This window comes from Hippopotamus amphibius, chromosome 8 (assembly GCF_030028045.1).
Source record: "Hippopotamus amphibius kiboko isolate mHipAmp2 chromosome 8, mHipAmp2.hap2, whole genome shotgun sequence".
Taxonomy (NCBI): domain Eukaryota; kingdom Metazoa; phylum Chordata; class Mammalia; order Artiodactyla; family Hippopotamidae; genus Hippopotamus; species Hippopotamus amphibius.
In genome coordinates, this window is record NC_080193.1 from 21,870,170 (window position 1) to 21,884,762 (window position 14,593).

Here is a 14,593-nt window from a genome sequence, read left to right on the forward strand (position 1 = left end):
TGCCAAGGGCCGGGGTTTGATCCTTGGTTAGAGAACTAAGATCCCACAAGCCACGCAGCATGGCCGAAAAAAACCAAACAAAATGCAGCTACTAAAAAAATGTTTTAATTGCATGTGTAGCTCCCATTGCATTTCTGTTGGACAGTGCAGTATCAGAGGATGATACAAGCTTTTTCAGGAAAAATAACAGACCAGGGTAAGTGCCCCCAGTGGGGAGGGTTGCAATGTAAATGGGGTGATTGGGGGAGGGCCTCTGTGAGAAGGTGACATTTGAGCAAAGACATGAAAGAAGTGCAGGAACAAGCCCTGTAGCTATGCGGGGGAAGGGTTTCCAGGCCCAGGCAACAGTCAGTGCAAAGGTCCTGAGGCACGAGTGCACCTGGATAGATTTTAGTTAAGATGCTAATTTCTCATGTTGATGCAAATGACTTCTTAGGAGCTGTTTTTCTTCAGTAGGTGAAAATGAACCCTGCAACTTTTTTTTTTTTTTTACAATCCAAGACACTTTTTTAGAATTTAGGAAGGTAGATTTTATTTAACACAGCGTACAATAGAGCTGCAGGAAGGGCAAACTGAAAAGGCAAAGCAGGGACTTCCCTGGTGGCCAGTGTATAAGACTCCATGCTCCCAATGCAGGGGGGCCGGGTTCAATCCCTGGTTGGGGAACTAGATCCTGCAAGGATGCCATAACTAAAGATCCCACGTGCCACAACTAAGACCTGCTGCAGCCAAAATAAATAAATATTAAAAAAAAAAAAAAGCAGGAGAGACAGTTCTATCTGAAACTTAAGTAACAGGAGGGCAAGTCATTAAATGAATAACAAAACAGTTGAGCCTGATGGAAGAATTCGCTTTTTCTAGTGCCCAGAATTCCAAAATTCACTTTTGGAATTCCCCTTCTCTGTTTTCCAGACACCTGCTGTGTCTTGAGCCACCAGGAGATGCAGGGGAGGTGTTTACAGACTCCCCACGCAATGGCGCACGCTTTAGAAGTAGCAGATGCCTGGGCAGCTTGACATTCTTTGCATAGAGCCATAATGTGTTTCCTGCAGGTGGCACAGTTACCAACCACAATCTCCCGGGCTCAGAGGGCTACCGCATTCACCCCTTTTCACACCAAAACCGCTTCTTGCCTGCACTGATGCTGGTACCACCCCGGGTATCCACAACAATCATCACCGCCATTTTGGAAATACACAGACCCTTGCAGTTGTGTGAATATTTTTTTTAATATTTATTTATTTATTTGGTTGTGCCGGGTCTTAGTGGCAGCAGGTGGGCTCCTTGCTTGCATCTCGCTAGCTCCTTAGTTGTGGCATTCGAACTCTTAGTTGCAGCATGCATGTGGGATCTAGTTCCCTGACCAGGAATTGAACCCGGGCTCCCTGCATTGGGAGCACGGAGTCTTAACCACTGCGCCACCAGGAAAATCCCTGTGTGAATATTAATGTTAGTGGAGGTCTCCAGAGCCCCACACACAACCCCCAGGAGACTCAGTCAAGTCTCTACAAATCCCAGCTTCCTGCAGAATCATCCACCACCTTGGGAGTCTCCAGCTGCCTTCCTTCTTTCTTTACAAGCTGGCAGTTGAATTTCACATTTGCCCCCTGCCTCTCAGGACTTGAGACATGTCTCCCTGGCAAGAGCTAAGCCTCCAACACAAAACCAGCTTCCAGATCAAAAGCATACGTGTGTGGGAGGGCCCAGCCGGCAGCCAAGAGCTGACAACGCTGCTCTGTTTCTGCCAGATCACAAGAGAAAAGCCTCTGTCTGCTCCCACAGCCCACAGCAGGTGGAGACATGAGGATGGTTCCAGTCCCAGGACCCTGAAGTCTCCTCTGAGGTCACCTGGCCCTGCTGGACCTGCCCAGGGAAGGGAGGTCCATCCATCCATCCATCCATCCATTCATATAGCAAATATCATCCGAGCACCCACTCTGAGCCAGGCCTCCTGTGTGCTAGGGCTGGGCATGGAGTAGTGAACAAAACAGATGGGCCATGCTTCCCTGATGGCGCAGTGGTTAAGAATCCGCCTGCCAATGCAGGGGGCACGGGTTTGAGCCCTGGTCCAGGAGGATCCCACATGCCGAGGAGCAACTGAGCCTGTGCACCACAACTACTGAGCCTGCATTCTAGAGCCCTTGAGCCACAACTACTGAGCCTGATCTGATTTAGGTTTTGAAATATCTTTCAGGAATTCCCTGGCGGTCCAGTGGTTAGAACTCAGTGCTTTCACTACCAAGGGCCCAGGTTCGATCCCTGGACAGGGAACTAAGATCCTGCAAGCTGTGTGGCACAGCCAAAAAAGATAGAGAGAGAGAGATAGATAGATAGATAGATAGATAGATAGATAGATAGATAGATAGATAGATCTTTCAATGATTCCTAATTTTGAAGGGGTGATAGCATCGTGGTTATATGAGACAATGTCCATACTTTTAGAAGTGCATTCTGCAGGATGTAGGGCAGAAAGGCTATCCTGCTTGAGAGTAGCTTCACTCAAAGGAAAAAGGCATGGAGGAACCCACTGTAACAACAACAACAACAACTTAATTATTGTCTGAAAAATTCAATAAGTATTGAATCTGAGAAATGGGTATCTGGGGGTTCGTGGTACAATTTTCTCTACTTTTGTGTCATTTCCTACTGCAGACTGAATGTATGTCTCACCCCCCACCACCAGCAAAAAAAAAATTCACATGTTAAATCCTAACCCCCAGGGTGATGGTATTTGGAGACGGGGCCTCTGGGATGTGATTGGGTCATGAGGTTGGAGCCCTTTTGAATGAAACTTGTGCTCTTATACAGGAACCCCCGGAGAGCTCCCTCGCCCCTTTGGCCATGGGAGAACACAGGGAACCTATAACCATCTGTGAAACTGGAAGTGGGCTCTCACCAGACACAGAATCCGCCGGCCCCTTGGTCTTGGACTTCCAGCCTCCAGAACCGTGGGAAATAAGTATCTGTTGTGTATGAACCACCCAGGCTGCAGTATTCTGTTACAGCAGCTTGAACAGACGAGGATAACGTCCTTTACTTTTTCATTTTTTTTTAAGAATAAAAACACATCTCCCTGACTGCTGCTTGAAAGTCAAGAGTGAAAATAGGGGCAGTGCTGGGCTGGGGGATCCAGCGGTGGGCGAAGCCGCTGTGGTCCCAGCCCTCTTGGAGCTCATGGTCTTTGAAAGAGAGACTCACAGCGAATAATCACAGAGGTCTAGAATTACCAATTGCACAGCAAAGGAGAAAGAGAGCGTTCTCGCAGAGCTTGAGAGTGGAAGGTCCTATACCAGGATATCGTCCTGTCCCTCAAGAACCACCTTCTGCTTCTTCACCCTAATGTCTTCCCTACAAAGGTGACCCTCAGAGACCAGGTCAGCAGCCTCCCCTTCCCTCTGGTTTCCAGCTGACTCTGGCCTGTGGGAGGTAGGAGATCTGAAGAAGGTGAGCGAGGGAAAATGAAATGTTCTCCAGCCTCTTCTAGTGGTATGTCCTTAGAGTCAAAGTACTGCTAATCCTCCTTTGCTACTGCTCTTATCAAGAATCTATTTTCCCTCCCCCAGAATCTGGGCTGACACTGTGACCTGTGTCAACCACAGGTCAACCGTGGCAGAAGTGATCCTGTGTAGTCTCCAAGAACGGCCCTTAAGCCATCAGCGGCTCTGCCTTTGCCTCCTAGGACACACCTCCTTGAACTCAGCTGCCATGTTGTGAGGAAGCCCAAGCAGCTGCGTGGAGGAGACATGTGAGTGAGGACCACACCCTCAGCCAACATCCCAGCTGAGCTTCCAGCTGGCAACCAGCATCTGTGGACCTGCCATGCATCCCGGCATTCCAGAACTAATCAACGCAGAAGATGATAAGAAATACTAAATTTTGGTTGTTTTAAATCACTACACTTTGGGATGGTTTTTTTGAGCAGCAACAGATAACAGAAACACTCAGACTGGCCACAACTCTTTCCAGGCAAAGCAGCCCCTCTCCTTCCAGGTTCTAAGGTCATTCCTTCCCTTCCAACCTTCAGCCCTAGGAGTGAGAACAGCTTCACGACCCTTTTTGTTTTTCTTACACCTTTAAAACAGTCCCTGTATTAAACCTACTTCAAAATCCCCTATTTCAAGTGCACTGTTCCCTTCCTGGCTGGACCCTGACAGATACAGGAACTGATTCTGTGGTAAAAAAGGAATTAATTAGAGAAGAGGAAGAGAATGCTAGAGACAGTGTTCTGGGGCAGAAGCCTGGAGATAAGGAAGCAGAGTCATTAAAAACAGCAAGTCTGGAGCCAGATAGTCCAGGTTCAAATCTTGGGTAATGGGACCTTCCCGGTGGCACGGTGGTTAAGAGTCCACCTGCCAATGCAGGGGACACGGGTTCCATCCCTGGGCCAGGAAGATCCCACATGCCATGGAGCAACTAAGCCCATGCGCCACAACTATTGAGCCTATGCTCTAGGGCATGTGTGCTGCAACTACTGAAGCCCGAGTACCTAGAGCCCGTGCTCTGCAACAAGAGAAGCCTGCGCACTGCAACGAAGAGTAGCCCCACTTGCCACAACTAGAGAAAGCTCGCATGCAGCAACAATGACCCAAAGCAGCCAAAAATAAATATATAAATAAATAAAGTATATTATTAGAAAAAAAAAATCAGGCTGGGTAAAGTCAGAGTGCCATGAAAATAAAACAAGAAATCATCATAAGGAGAGTCACTTGACATGGACCAGCCAGGGGGGGCCTCTCTGAGGAGGCAGCATTGGAGCTGGACCTTGAGGGAGACTGCAGAGACCTGTGAAAAGTGCTTAGAGCAGTGAGCACAGCACGTGCCAAGGTCCTGGGGTGAGCACATATCAGAAGATCCACAAGAGGCTAGAGAGGATGCATCTCAGGGAGTGGCAGCGGGAAGAAGTGGGGGGCCTTGGCCAGGGCCAGAGCTGCAGGGCCTTGTGGGCCCCAGGGAGGGGTCTGGGCTTTATGCCCGGGCAAAGGGAAGCCAGCAGAGGCTTTAAGCAGGAAGTAACTGGATCCTATCTGCTTTGAAAAAGGTCCACTTGGTGACCTCTGTACCACACCCTCCCTGAAGCAGATTCCTTCCTCTGGGAGCATTTTCTCAGGTGGCATTATAGACTCATTGATGTGAGAATAACATCTTTGTCCCCTCTGGTCTGGGACCTGTGTAAGACTGTGTCCCCCTTGCTCATAGGAAACTCTCAGTAAACACAGTTAAAGAACCCTGTGAGTGAGTGTTCAGTGGTCCCCCTCGGCACCACCGCACCTCTGCCCGAAAGGGAGTTTCTGCTGCTGGCAGCCGTGTGCAGAGTGGTGTCACCACCCATTGGTTGCCAAAGAATATTTTGGGAACCTGCTTGCACTTGGGTTCCAGCCACCTCTGGCTCACACCTCTCGGCCTTGCGCCCAGAAACAATGTCCCCCCCTCAGGAAAGAAACTGGCAACTTTGCTGTTCTACAGTTGAGTGACTTTTTTCAAAGGGCCAAGGCCTTGTCTATCCTAAAGCATTGTTTGTTTCTTCTTATTTTTTATTTTTTGACTGCATTGGGTCTTCGTTGCTGTGCATGGGCTTTCTTTAGTTGTTGTGCATGAGCAAGGGCTACTCTTTGTTGAGGTGTGCAGGCTTCTCATTGCAGTGGCTTCTCTTGTTGCAGAGCACAGGCTCAAGGAGCGCAGGCTTCAATAGTTGCAGCATGCAGGCTCAGTAGTTGTGGCACACAGGCTCAGTTGCTCTGTGGCATGTGGGATCTTCCCAGGCCAGAGACTGAACCCATATTCCCTGCATTGGCAGGCAGATTCTTAACCACTGCACCACCAGGGAAGTCCCCTAAAGGGTTCTTTGTACCAACATTGGTCTCAACAACACTGCTGCCTGGCTGCAAGGTGGCTGTCCTCTTGCTCTGTTGCTGTGGAATGTGTCCCCAGGCCTAGGTGGGCCCCAGACAAAGGAGGTGGGTATTGGAAAGGACAGGTGCTGCAGTTTTCTGGAGAGGACAGAAAATGCTGCTCTGGCAGGAAAAATAGCAAAACAGATGGAGACTTGCTGCAAATGGAGCTGTTTAGTGAGGCTGAATCACAAACACTTGGCTTTCACTGAAAAAAGCCAGTGTGCAGCAGGCCACACACGGTGAGAGGTTAAGTGGTTCTCTTGAGTTAGGAAGAGAAGCCTGAAAAACTCCACTCAGATTTCAACAAAGCAGAGCTCGTACACTTTGGGCCTGGGAACAAAAGCCCTAAGAAACTGAGAGAGAGAGAGAGAGAGAGAGAGAGAGAGAGAAACTTGGACTGTGGGGCTTTTGTGTGCTTTTAGATACTTCCCTGAAAGCTGCTGCCATAATTATGCCACCTTCACATTTCGGTTCCTTGAACAAAGTTCACTCCCACCCCAGGGCCTTTGCACCTGCTGTGCCCTCCTCCTGGAATCCTTCCCACCCACCGCCCCTTCACATGGTTGGCTCTTCTTCGTTCAGTTCTCTGCTCAAATGTCACCTTCCCAGAGAAGCCCCACCCTCCCTCACTCTCTACCAAACCACTCTATTTCCTTTCTTGCTCATTATCTGAAATTATTCTGTTGGTTTATTTGCAGACTTGCTTTGTGTCTGTCTCCACGTGCGGGAATGCAGCTCTACAACAGCAGAGACCTTTCTTATGTTCTCCAGTACCCAGAACCATCCTGATACCTAGAAGGAAGGCACTCAGTAAATGTTCACTGCTTAAATAAATCAATAAAGCTGTTGATTATGCTGCTGGCTACTTGCCAGACGGTTTCACATCTGTAGCCATTGAGATGCTTTCGGCTGGAAGTACCAGAAAGCATCAACTTGAGCCATTTAATCATGAAGACATTTACTATTTCTACAAAAGGGGGAAGTCCTGGTCCTGAGCTTTAGGGTTCTCAGTTTCGGTGGTCAAGGATGGACAACATTGAGCACCCAGGTTCTTTCCGTCTTCCTGCTCTGGCAACTTCTGTAGTGGAAGATGGCAGCCATCAGCCAGGAAGTCCCCCAGCACACCACCCCCGTGTCTTACTGGCCAGAATTTGGTCACGTGTCCACCACTCAGCCAATCATAGTGAGGGAATGGTGTCAACCTCTAACTTAGCTGACGTCTAGAATCCTGGGGGGCTTCAAAGTCAGAGCTCATTCCCCATCTTTGGAGATATTAGGGGTCTGGGGTCCAGCACTGGGGTTGGTGTTTTTAACTCCCCGTGTGACCCTCACATGCAGCCAGGGCTTAGAGCCATTCCTCTCTGGCTGTGGTTCTCCATTCTCAAAAATGGGAACAAGATAGAAACAAAAATTCTTGATCCTTATCCCAGACCTGCTGAGTCAGGCACTCTGGGGTGAGGCCCCCAGTGATCTGTGTCTTCACAAGCCCTCCAGGGGATCAGAATTCCTGGGCACATTGGGACTTCCCTAGTGGTGCAGTGGTTACAACTCCAAGCTCCCAATGCAGGGGACCCAGGTTCCATCCCTGGTGAGGGAACTATATCCCACATGCATCTCACAACTAAAGAGACCACAAGGCGCAACTAAGACCCAGTGCAACCAAATAAATAAATAAATAAATATAAAAATTAAAAAAAAAGAAAAGAGCTCCTGGCCACTGAGAGAAGGAAGGAGAAGAATCTTCCAGAAGAATAAATGCTTTGAGTGCAGCGTGGGGTTGGGAGGGAGGGACTCCCACACCAACTGGTCCTCTAGCCACTCCTCCTTGAGACAGGCCCATCGTCTCCCATTCCATCCTTTCCTTTGAGACTGCTGTGACCTGGAGCAGCTTCAGGTGTCCCCGGGCTCTGTGACCTTGATCTTGATTTTGATTTTGGTTTTGGCTGTCAAATGTGCCCTGAATTTAAGTTAGTGCAGTCAGCTGGGGGCTCCATGGGCACAGGGCATCTTCTCTTCAGCTCCTCTCTCCCCAAACCTGCCCTACGGGGAAGGGAGACAGGTTCTCAGGCAGGAAGGAGATTATTTCAGCCGGGTGTTTACCGGTCCCAAGATATTGGAATCAAGTTCCTGAAACTCGACCCTAAGGAACCTATTCAGAGAGGAGCAAGAGGCCAGCGTCACTCCAGTCTTTGTTACTTATGTAACAGCATTCGAGTCCTTTTCCTCTTCATTCTGTTTTCTCTCCCTCCTCCTCACAGCTAATCATTAAGATTTCTCTTGTGTTGATATTTCTCAAATCCTTTCATTTCTCTCCATCTGTAGTGGATGGAATTGTGCTTCACTAAAAAGGTATGTTCAGGGACTTCCTAGGTTGTGCAGTAAGTAAGAATTCGCCTGCCAATGCAGAGGACATGGGTTTGATCCCTGCCCCAGGAAGATCCCACATGCTGCAGAGCAACTAAGCCCATGCACCACAACTACCGAGCCTGCACTCTAGAGCCCATGAGCCACAACTATTGAGCCTGTGTGCTGAAACTACTGAGCACCTAAAGCCCATGCTCCACAACAAAAGAAGCGACCACCATAAGAAGTGTGCACACCACAATGAAGAGTAGCCCCTGCTCGCCGCGACTAGAGAAAGCCTGTGTGCAGCAACGAAGATCCAAACAGCCAATAAATAAATAAATAAATTTATTTTAAAAAAAAAAGCTATGTTCAAGTCTTAACCCCCAGAACCTGAGTGTGAACTTATTTGGAAATAGGGTCTTTGCAGGTGTGATCAAGTGAAGATGAGGTCATCCAGGATTGGGGTGGGCCCTAAATCCAATGACTGGTGTCCTTTATAAGAGGAGGGGACACAGGGGAGGCCATGTGATGATAAAAGCAGAGGCTGGAGTGATGGGTCTACAAGCCAAGGGATGCCAGCAGCCACAAGAACTGGAAAAAGCATGGAAGCCTCCTCCCATAAAGGCTTTGGAGCACATGGGACACCTTGATTTCCAACTTCTGGCCTCCAGAGCTGTGAGAAATACATTTCTGTTGTTTTGAAGCCACCCAGTTTGTGGTACTTTTGTTATGGCAGCCCTAGTAAATGAAGGCACCATTTCCACCGCCTTGGTTAAACCAGTGGTTCTCATGCCTGAGGCACTTCAGAATCACCTGGTGGGATGGGGAGGGGGGAACCCACAGAGCTGCCCCCACCCCGGGTGCCTTATTCAGTAGGTCTGGATGGGCTTACGGTCTGCATTTCTAGCAAGTTCCCAGGAGACTCTGATGCTGCCATTTTGGAGACCACACTTCGAGAATCACTGAGTCACCACCATCCTGCCTGGGCGACAGACCCATCCCCCAACTGGCCTAAGCTCTCTCCATCATCCTCCACCTGCCGGCAGGCAGCGTTTCTTAAAACTCACCTCTGGGGACTTCCCTGGTGGTCCAGTGGGTAAGACTCCGAGCTCCCAATGCAGGAGGCCCAAGTTCGATCTCTGGTGGGGAACTAGATCCCACATGCCTGCTGCAGCTGAGAAGTCCACATGCCGCAACATGCCACAAAACCCAGTACATGGGGCTTCCTAAGTGGCGCAATGGTTAAGAATCTGCCTGCCAAGGCAGGGGACACGGGTTCGATCCCTGCTCCAGGAAGATCCCACATGCCTCAGAGCAACTAAGCCCGTGCACCACAACTATTGAGCCTGCGCTTTAGAGCCCGTGAGCCACAACTATTGAGCGCATGTGCTGCAGCTACTGAAGCCCTCGCACCTAGAGCCCGTGCTCCGCAACAAGAGAAGCCACGGCAATGAGGAGCCCACTCACCACAACCAAAGAAAGCCCGCGCACAGCAAAAAAGACCCAACACAGCCAGTAAAATAAATAAACAAATTTATAGAAAACAAACAAACAAAAAAAAACCTGGTACATCCAAAATAAATAACTAAATAAATATTTTTTAAAAACAAATAAATAAAACTCACCTCAGAAACTATCACTCCCCGATTTAAAACCTCCGGGAGCTTCTCAGGACCTGCAGGACAAAGCCCAAACACCTTCACAAGCCACCCTTACTGCCCGGTCTCAGTTGTGGGCACTCAGAACTGACACCCCTACTCTGCCCCAGGGCATAAGAAGAAATAGAGAAAGAATCACTTTCAAGAATTGCATTTCTTTGACTTTATCAAATAATTTTGAATAAATATTGTATTAGTCTCCTAGGGCTGCTGTAACAAAGTACCACAAATCGGGTGGCTTAAAATACAGAGATGTATGGGACTTCCCTGGTGGTCCAGTGGTTAAGGCTTCGCCTTCCAATGCAGGGAGTACAGGTTCAATCCCTGGTCAGGGAGCTAAGATCCCACATGCCCTGGGCGCCAAAACACCAAAACATAAAACAGAAGAAAGACTTTAAAAATGGTCCACATCAAAAAAAAATTCTCTGACAGTTCTGGAGGCCCAAAATCTGGAATCAAGGCCGAGCCCCACTCTGAAGTCTCTTAGGGGAGGATCCTTCCTTTCCTCTTCCAGCTTCTGGTGGTTGTTGGCTTCCCTGGTGTTCCTTGACTTGTAGACACATCTCATCACATGGCCATCTTTTCCCTGTGTGTCTTTGGAGGCCCTGAGCAGAACACTCAACTAAACTGTCCCCAGATCACCCACCCACAGACACGGTAAAAGGTGTTTCCTCTCTTATAAGGACACCAGTCACCTTGGATTAGGGGCCACCCTATTGCAACATGAGCTCATCTTCACTAATCTGCAATGGCCCTATTTCTAAATATGGTCACGCTCCGAGGTACGGGTTAGGGCTTCCATGTACCTTTTTGGAAGACACAGTTCAACCTATATCAGATATGGATCAAATAATAGCTGCTATTTAGGGACCCTGAACTGTGCCGGGCGCCGTTCGGAACGCGTTGTATCTCAGCTCACTGAATCCTCACACTGACCCTCTGAAGTCAGAACCTGTAATAACCCTACTTTCCAGATGAGGAAACCGAGGCACAGAGTAGTGAAGTGACCTGTCCAAAGTCACACATCCAGGCAGTGACCAAGCCTGAATCCGAACCCAAGTCTTCAGATTTCAGAGCCTGGGCACTACAAAATTCAAGAGGAACAGAAAGGCCTATTTGATGATGTCAGTTCCCTCCCTCACCTGTCCCCCTGCCGCCTGTAACACCCTTACAATTCTGAAACGATTTGGTATGTAATATCTTTTAAACGCACCCAAGGGACTTCCCTGGTGGTCCAGTGGTTAAGACTCCATGCTTCCACTGCAGGGGGCATGGGTTTGATACCTGGTGGCGGCGGCAGTTCTCCACTCCGTGTGGAGTGGCCAAAAGAAAAAAGAAAGGAAGAAACCTGTTAGACTTGCTTTACCCACTTTACTGCTAAACCATGGGGTTATTTTGAATTATTTTCAGAGTTTAAAATCTCCAAAAGCTCCACTGCAGACTCCAGCAGCAGAGGTCTACCTAGCAGCCATTCCTCAGCCCCTCCTCCCAGGCTCACAGAACGCTGATTGGCCAGTGGAGTTTACAAAGCCCTCCCCAGGCCTAGGATGTGGCATCCTTATGGTATTACATGTTATCGTTATAATGCCAAGGTAAAAACAATGAAAGTTTTTTTTAACTTTTATTTTATATTAGAGTATAGTTGATTAACAATCTGGTGATAGTTTCAAGTGTACAGCAAAGTGATTCAGTTATACATATACATGTATCTATTCTTTTCCAAATTCTTTTCCCATTTAGGTTATTATAGAGTATTGAGCAGAGTTGCCTGGGCTATATGATAGACCTTTGTTGGTTATCTATTTTAAACATGGTGGTGTGTATATGTCAATCCCAAACTCCCAATTTATCCCTCCCCACTGAAAACAATGGAAGTTTTAAAACACACACACACATTTAAAAATAAATAAAATAAAATGAAATAAAATAAAACACACACACAGAGTTTGCATCTCTAGATTTACGTGTATATATGAAAAAACAAGGTAATGTTGAAGACAGATTTTGGGGATGGCGAGGAAGAATAGGGTGAGGGGACCATACAGAGTCAGATCTCAGCCATTGTCAAAGGCTTGGTTTTCATTTTGGATGATGGATTACTTTAAAATAGCCAAGAGACTTCCCTGGCGGTCCAGTGGTTAAGACTCTATGCTTCCACTGCAGGGGGCCCAGATTCAGTCCCTGGTCAGGGAACTAAAATCCCTCACGCTGTGCAGTAGAGCCAAATTTTTTTTTAATTTTAAAAATTAAAAAAAAATAACCGATTAACTTTTCCTTTTTTTTTTCCCCTTGCCTTTCTTTGGCCACACCACATGTCATGCTGGGTCTTAGTTCCTTGGCCAGGGATTGAACCCAGGCCCCCGACAGTAGAAGGGCAGAGTCTTAACCACTGGACTGCCAGGGAAGTCCCTTAACTTCCTCTTTAAAAAAACAATTTTATCGAGTCACGCACCATAAAGTTCAGCCTTTTAAGGTGTACAATTCCATGGGTTTTCGTATATTCATAATGTTGTACATCTAATTCCAGAACATTTTTATCTCCCCCAAAAGAAACCCTGTACTCTTTAGAAGTCACTCCCTGCTCCCCTTCCCCTAGCCCCTGACAACCACTAATTGACTTTCTGTCTCTGTGGATTTGCTTATTCACACAGTTCATATTGATGGAACCCAACTAACTGTTAAAAGAATATCAGCAGGCCTTGTATGGACCAAATGATGAGACTGTGGTGTGATCATTCAATTCTGTGCCCTGACAGCCAATGGGAAAAAAAGAGAATCTGGGTCCTCGTGGCAACATTCAGGTACTGAGTTAACCCCCACTGGAGCAGCCCCATTTTTGGCTTCTTGTTACGCAAAGTAACAAAGGTCTCCATTGTTCAAGTCGCTTTTGATTGGATTTTTCCTTACTTGCCACCCAGAGCCCTCAAAGTGATATAACCCTGAAACCCACACCCTTATGACAGCTACTCCTACCAGCCACAAGCCTTTGCACATGCTGTTCCCTCTACCTGGAAAGACTCTCTGAGCAGCTGTAGCCTCTCTATTCTTTTGACTTCAGCCTCTGCTTAAAAGTCATCAGAAAGGACTTCCCTGATGGCACAGTGGTTAAGAATGGGGCTGCCAATGCCAGGGACACGGGTTTGAGCCCTGGTCCAGGAAGATCCCACGTTCCTCGGAGCAACTAAGCCCATGCGCCACAACTACTGAGCTTGCAGGCCACAACTACTGAACTTGTGTGTTGTAACTACTGAAGCCTGTGCACCTAGAGCCTGTGCTCCACAACAAGAGAAGCCACCACAATGAGAAGCCTGTGCACCGCAACCAAGAGTAGCCCCCACTCACTGCAACTAGAGAAGAGCCCATGAACAGTAGACAAGACCCAAATGCAGCCAAAAATAATAGTAATAATTTTTTAAAATCTACCTCTCTTTGCTGTATCAACTGGAAACAGAAATAAAATTTTTTTAAAAATTATTTTTTCCATGAATTCTTTTGGTTTTGTGTTATATTCAGAAAAGTCTCCCAAACCAAGAATTTTTTTAAAATCTACATTCTCTTCCAGTGATTTTAGATGTTTCTATTTTTAAACCTCTGCTCTATTTGGAATTAATTTGTTTTCAGCGATGGAGTAAGAAAGAAATTCAGTATGCCGATCCAATGTATTTCCAATCTTTCCTCCATTGAATGAAGTGACCATCTTTAACAAGCCAGTTTCTTTATATACTTTGATCTCTCTCTGGATTTTTCTCTTTTGTCAGTGCTCAGTATGGCCATTCCTTCTCTAGGGCCAACTGTACCTAATACTCTACCTTTATAATTCATTATAATATTTGGAAAGCTAATCTTCCCTCTCTAGCCTCCATTTCCAGAATTTCCCTGACAATTCTCATGTATTCATTGTTTTATGTACGTCAGCACAATTTTCTCAAATTTCCCTATAATTTCCTGTTGGTTATTTAATTGGGATTGCATCAATTTCAGGCTAAATTTAGAGAAATCCGACATTATTCCAAAATGGATTCTTCCTCTCTAAGAACAAAGACCATCTCGCCACTCATTCAAGCTTCCTTTTATATTTACTAGTAGAATTTTAACACTTTGATATTTATATCCTCCTCATTTCTCTCTTTCTTTCTTTTTTTTTTTTAATTTGATTGCATCAGGTCTTAGTTGTGGCAGGTGGGCTCCTTAGTTGTGGTATGCATGTGGGATCTAGTTCCCTGACCAGGGCCCTCTGCATTGGGACCTAGAGTGTTAATCACTGCCCCACCATGGAAGTCCCTATCCTCCCCATTTCCTGAGAAATTTGCTGCTAAATATTTCATCATTATGGTTGCTATTATAATTTGGATCTTTTCTTCCATGATAAGTAAAGTTGCATATTTATAGCCAAGTCTGAAGATTGATTCAGCAGGTTTGGGTCAAAACTCCAAGAATTCTGCATTGTTAACCCACAATCTAGTCCATCATGATGCTCACTGGAGTCTGAGAACCTTTTTCATTCCACACTACGAATCTCAGATTGGAGAAGCCTTAGGGCAAGGCAGCAGATTTGCTTTCTTCCTGTGCCACATTTCACATCCTTTGAAATTTCTGGAAAACAAGAACTGAAATTAGAGTTTAGCCCAGCACAAAACTGACAAGAGGAAATGTGTTCTTATTTAAGTGAAACTTAGATTTAAGTTTAGATTTAGATTT

At 46.8% G+C, this 14,593-nt stretch overlaps 1 pseudogene; it reads right to left on the bottom strand.

Moving 5' to 3' along the window:
- Positions 1-879: 879 nt before the first annotated feature.
- LOC130859133 (E3 ubiquitin-protein ligase RBX1-like) lies at positions 880-1,191 on the bottom strand (annotated as a pseudogene).
- Between the last annotated feature and the right edge of the window lie 13,402 nt (positions 1,192-14,593).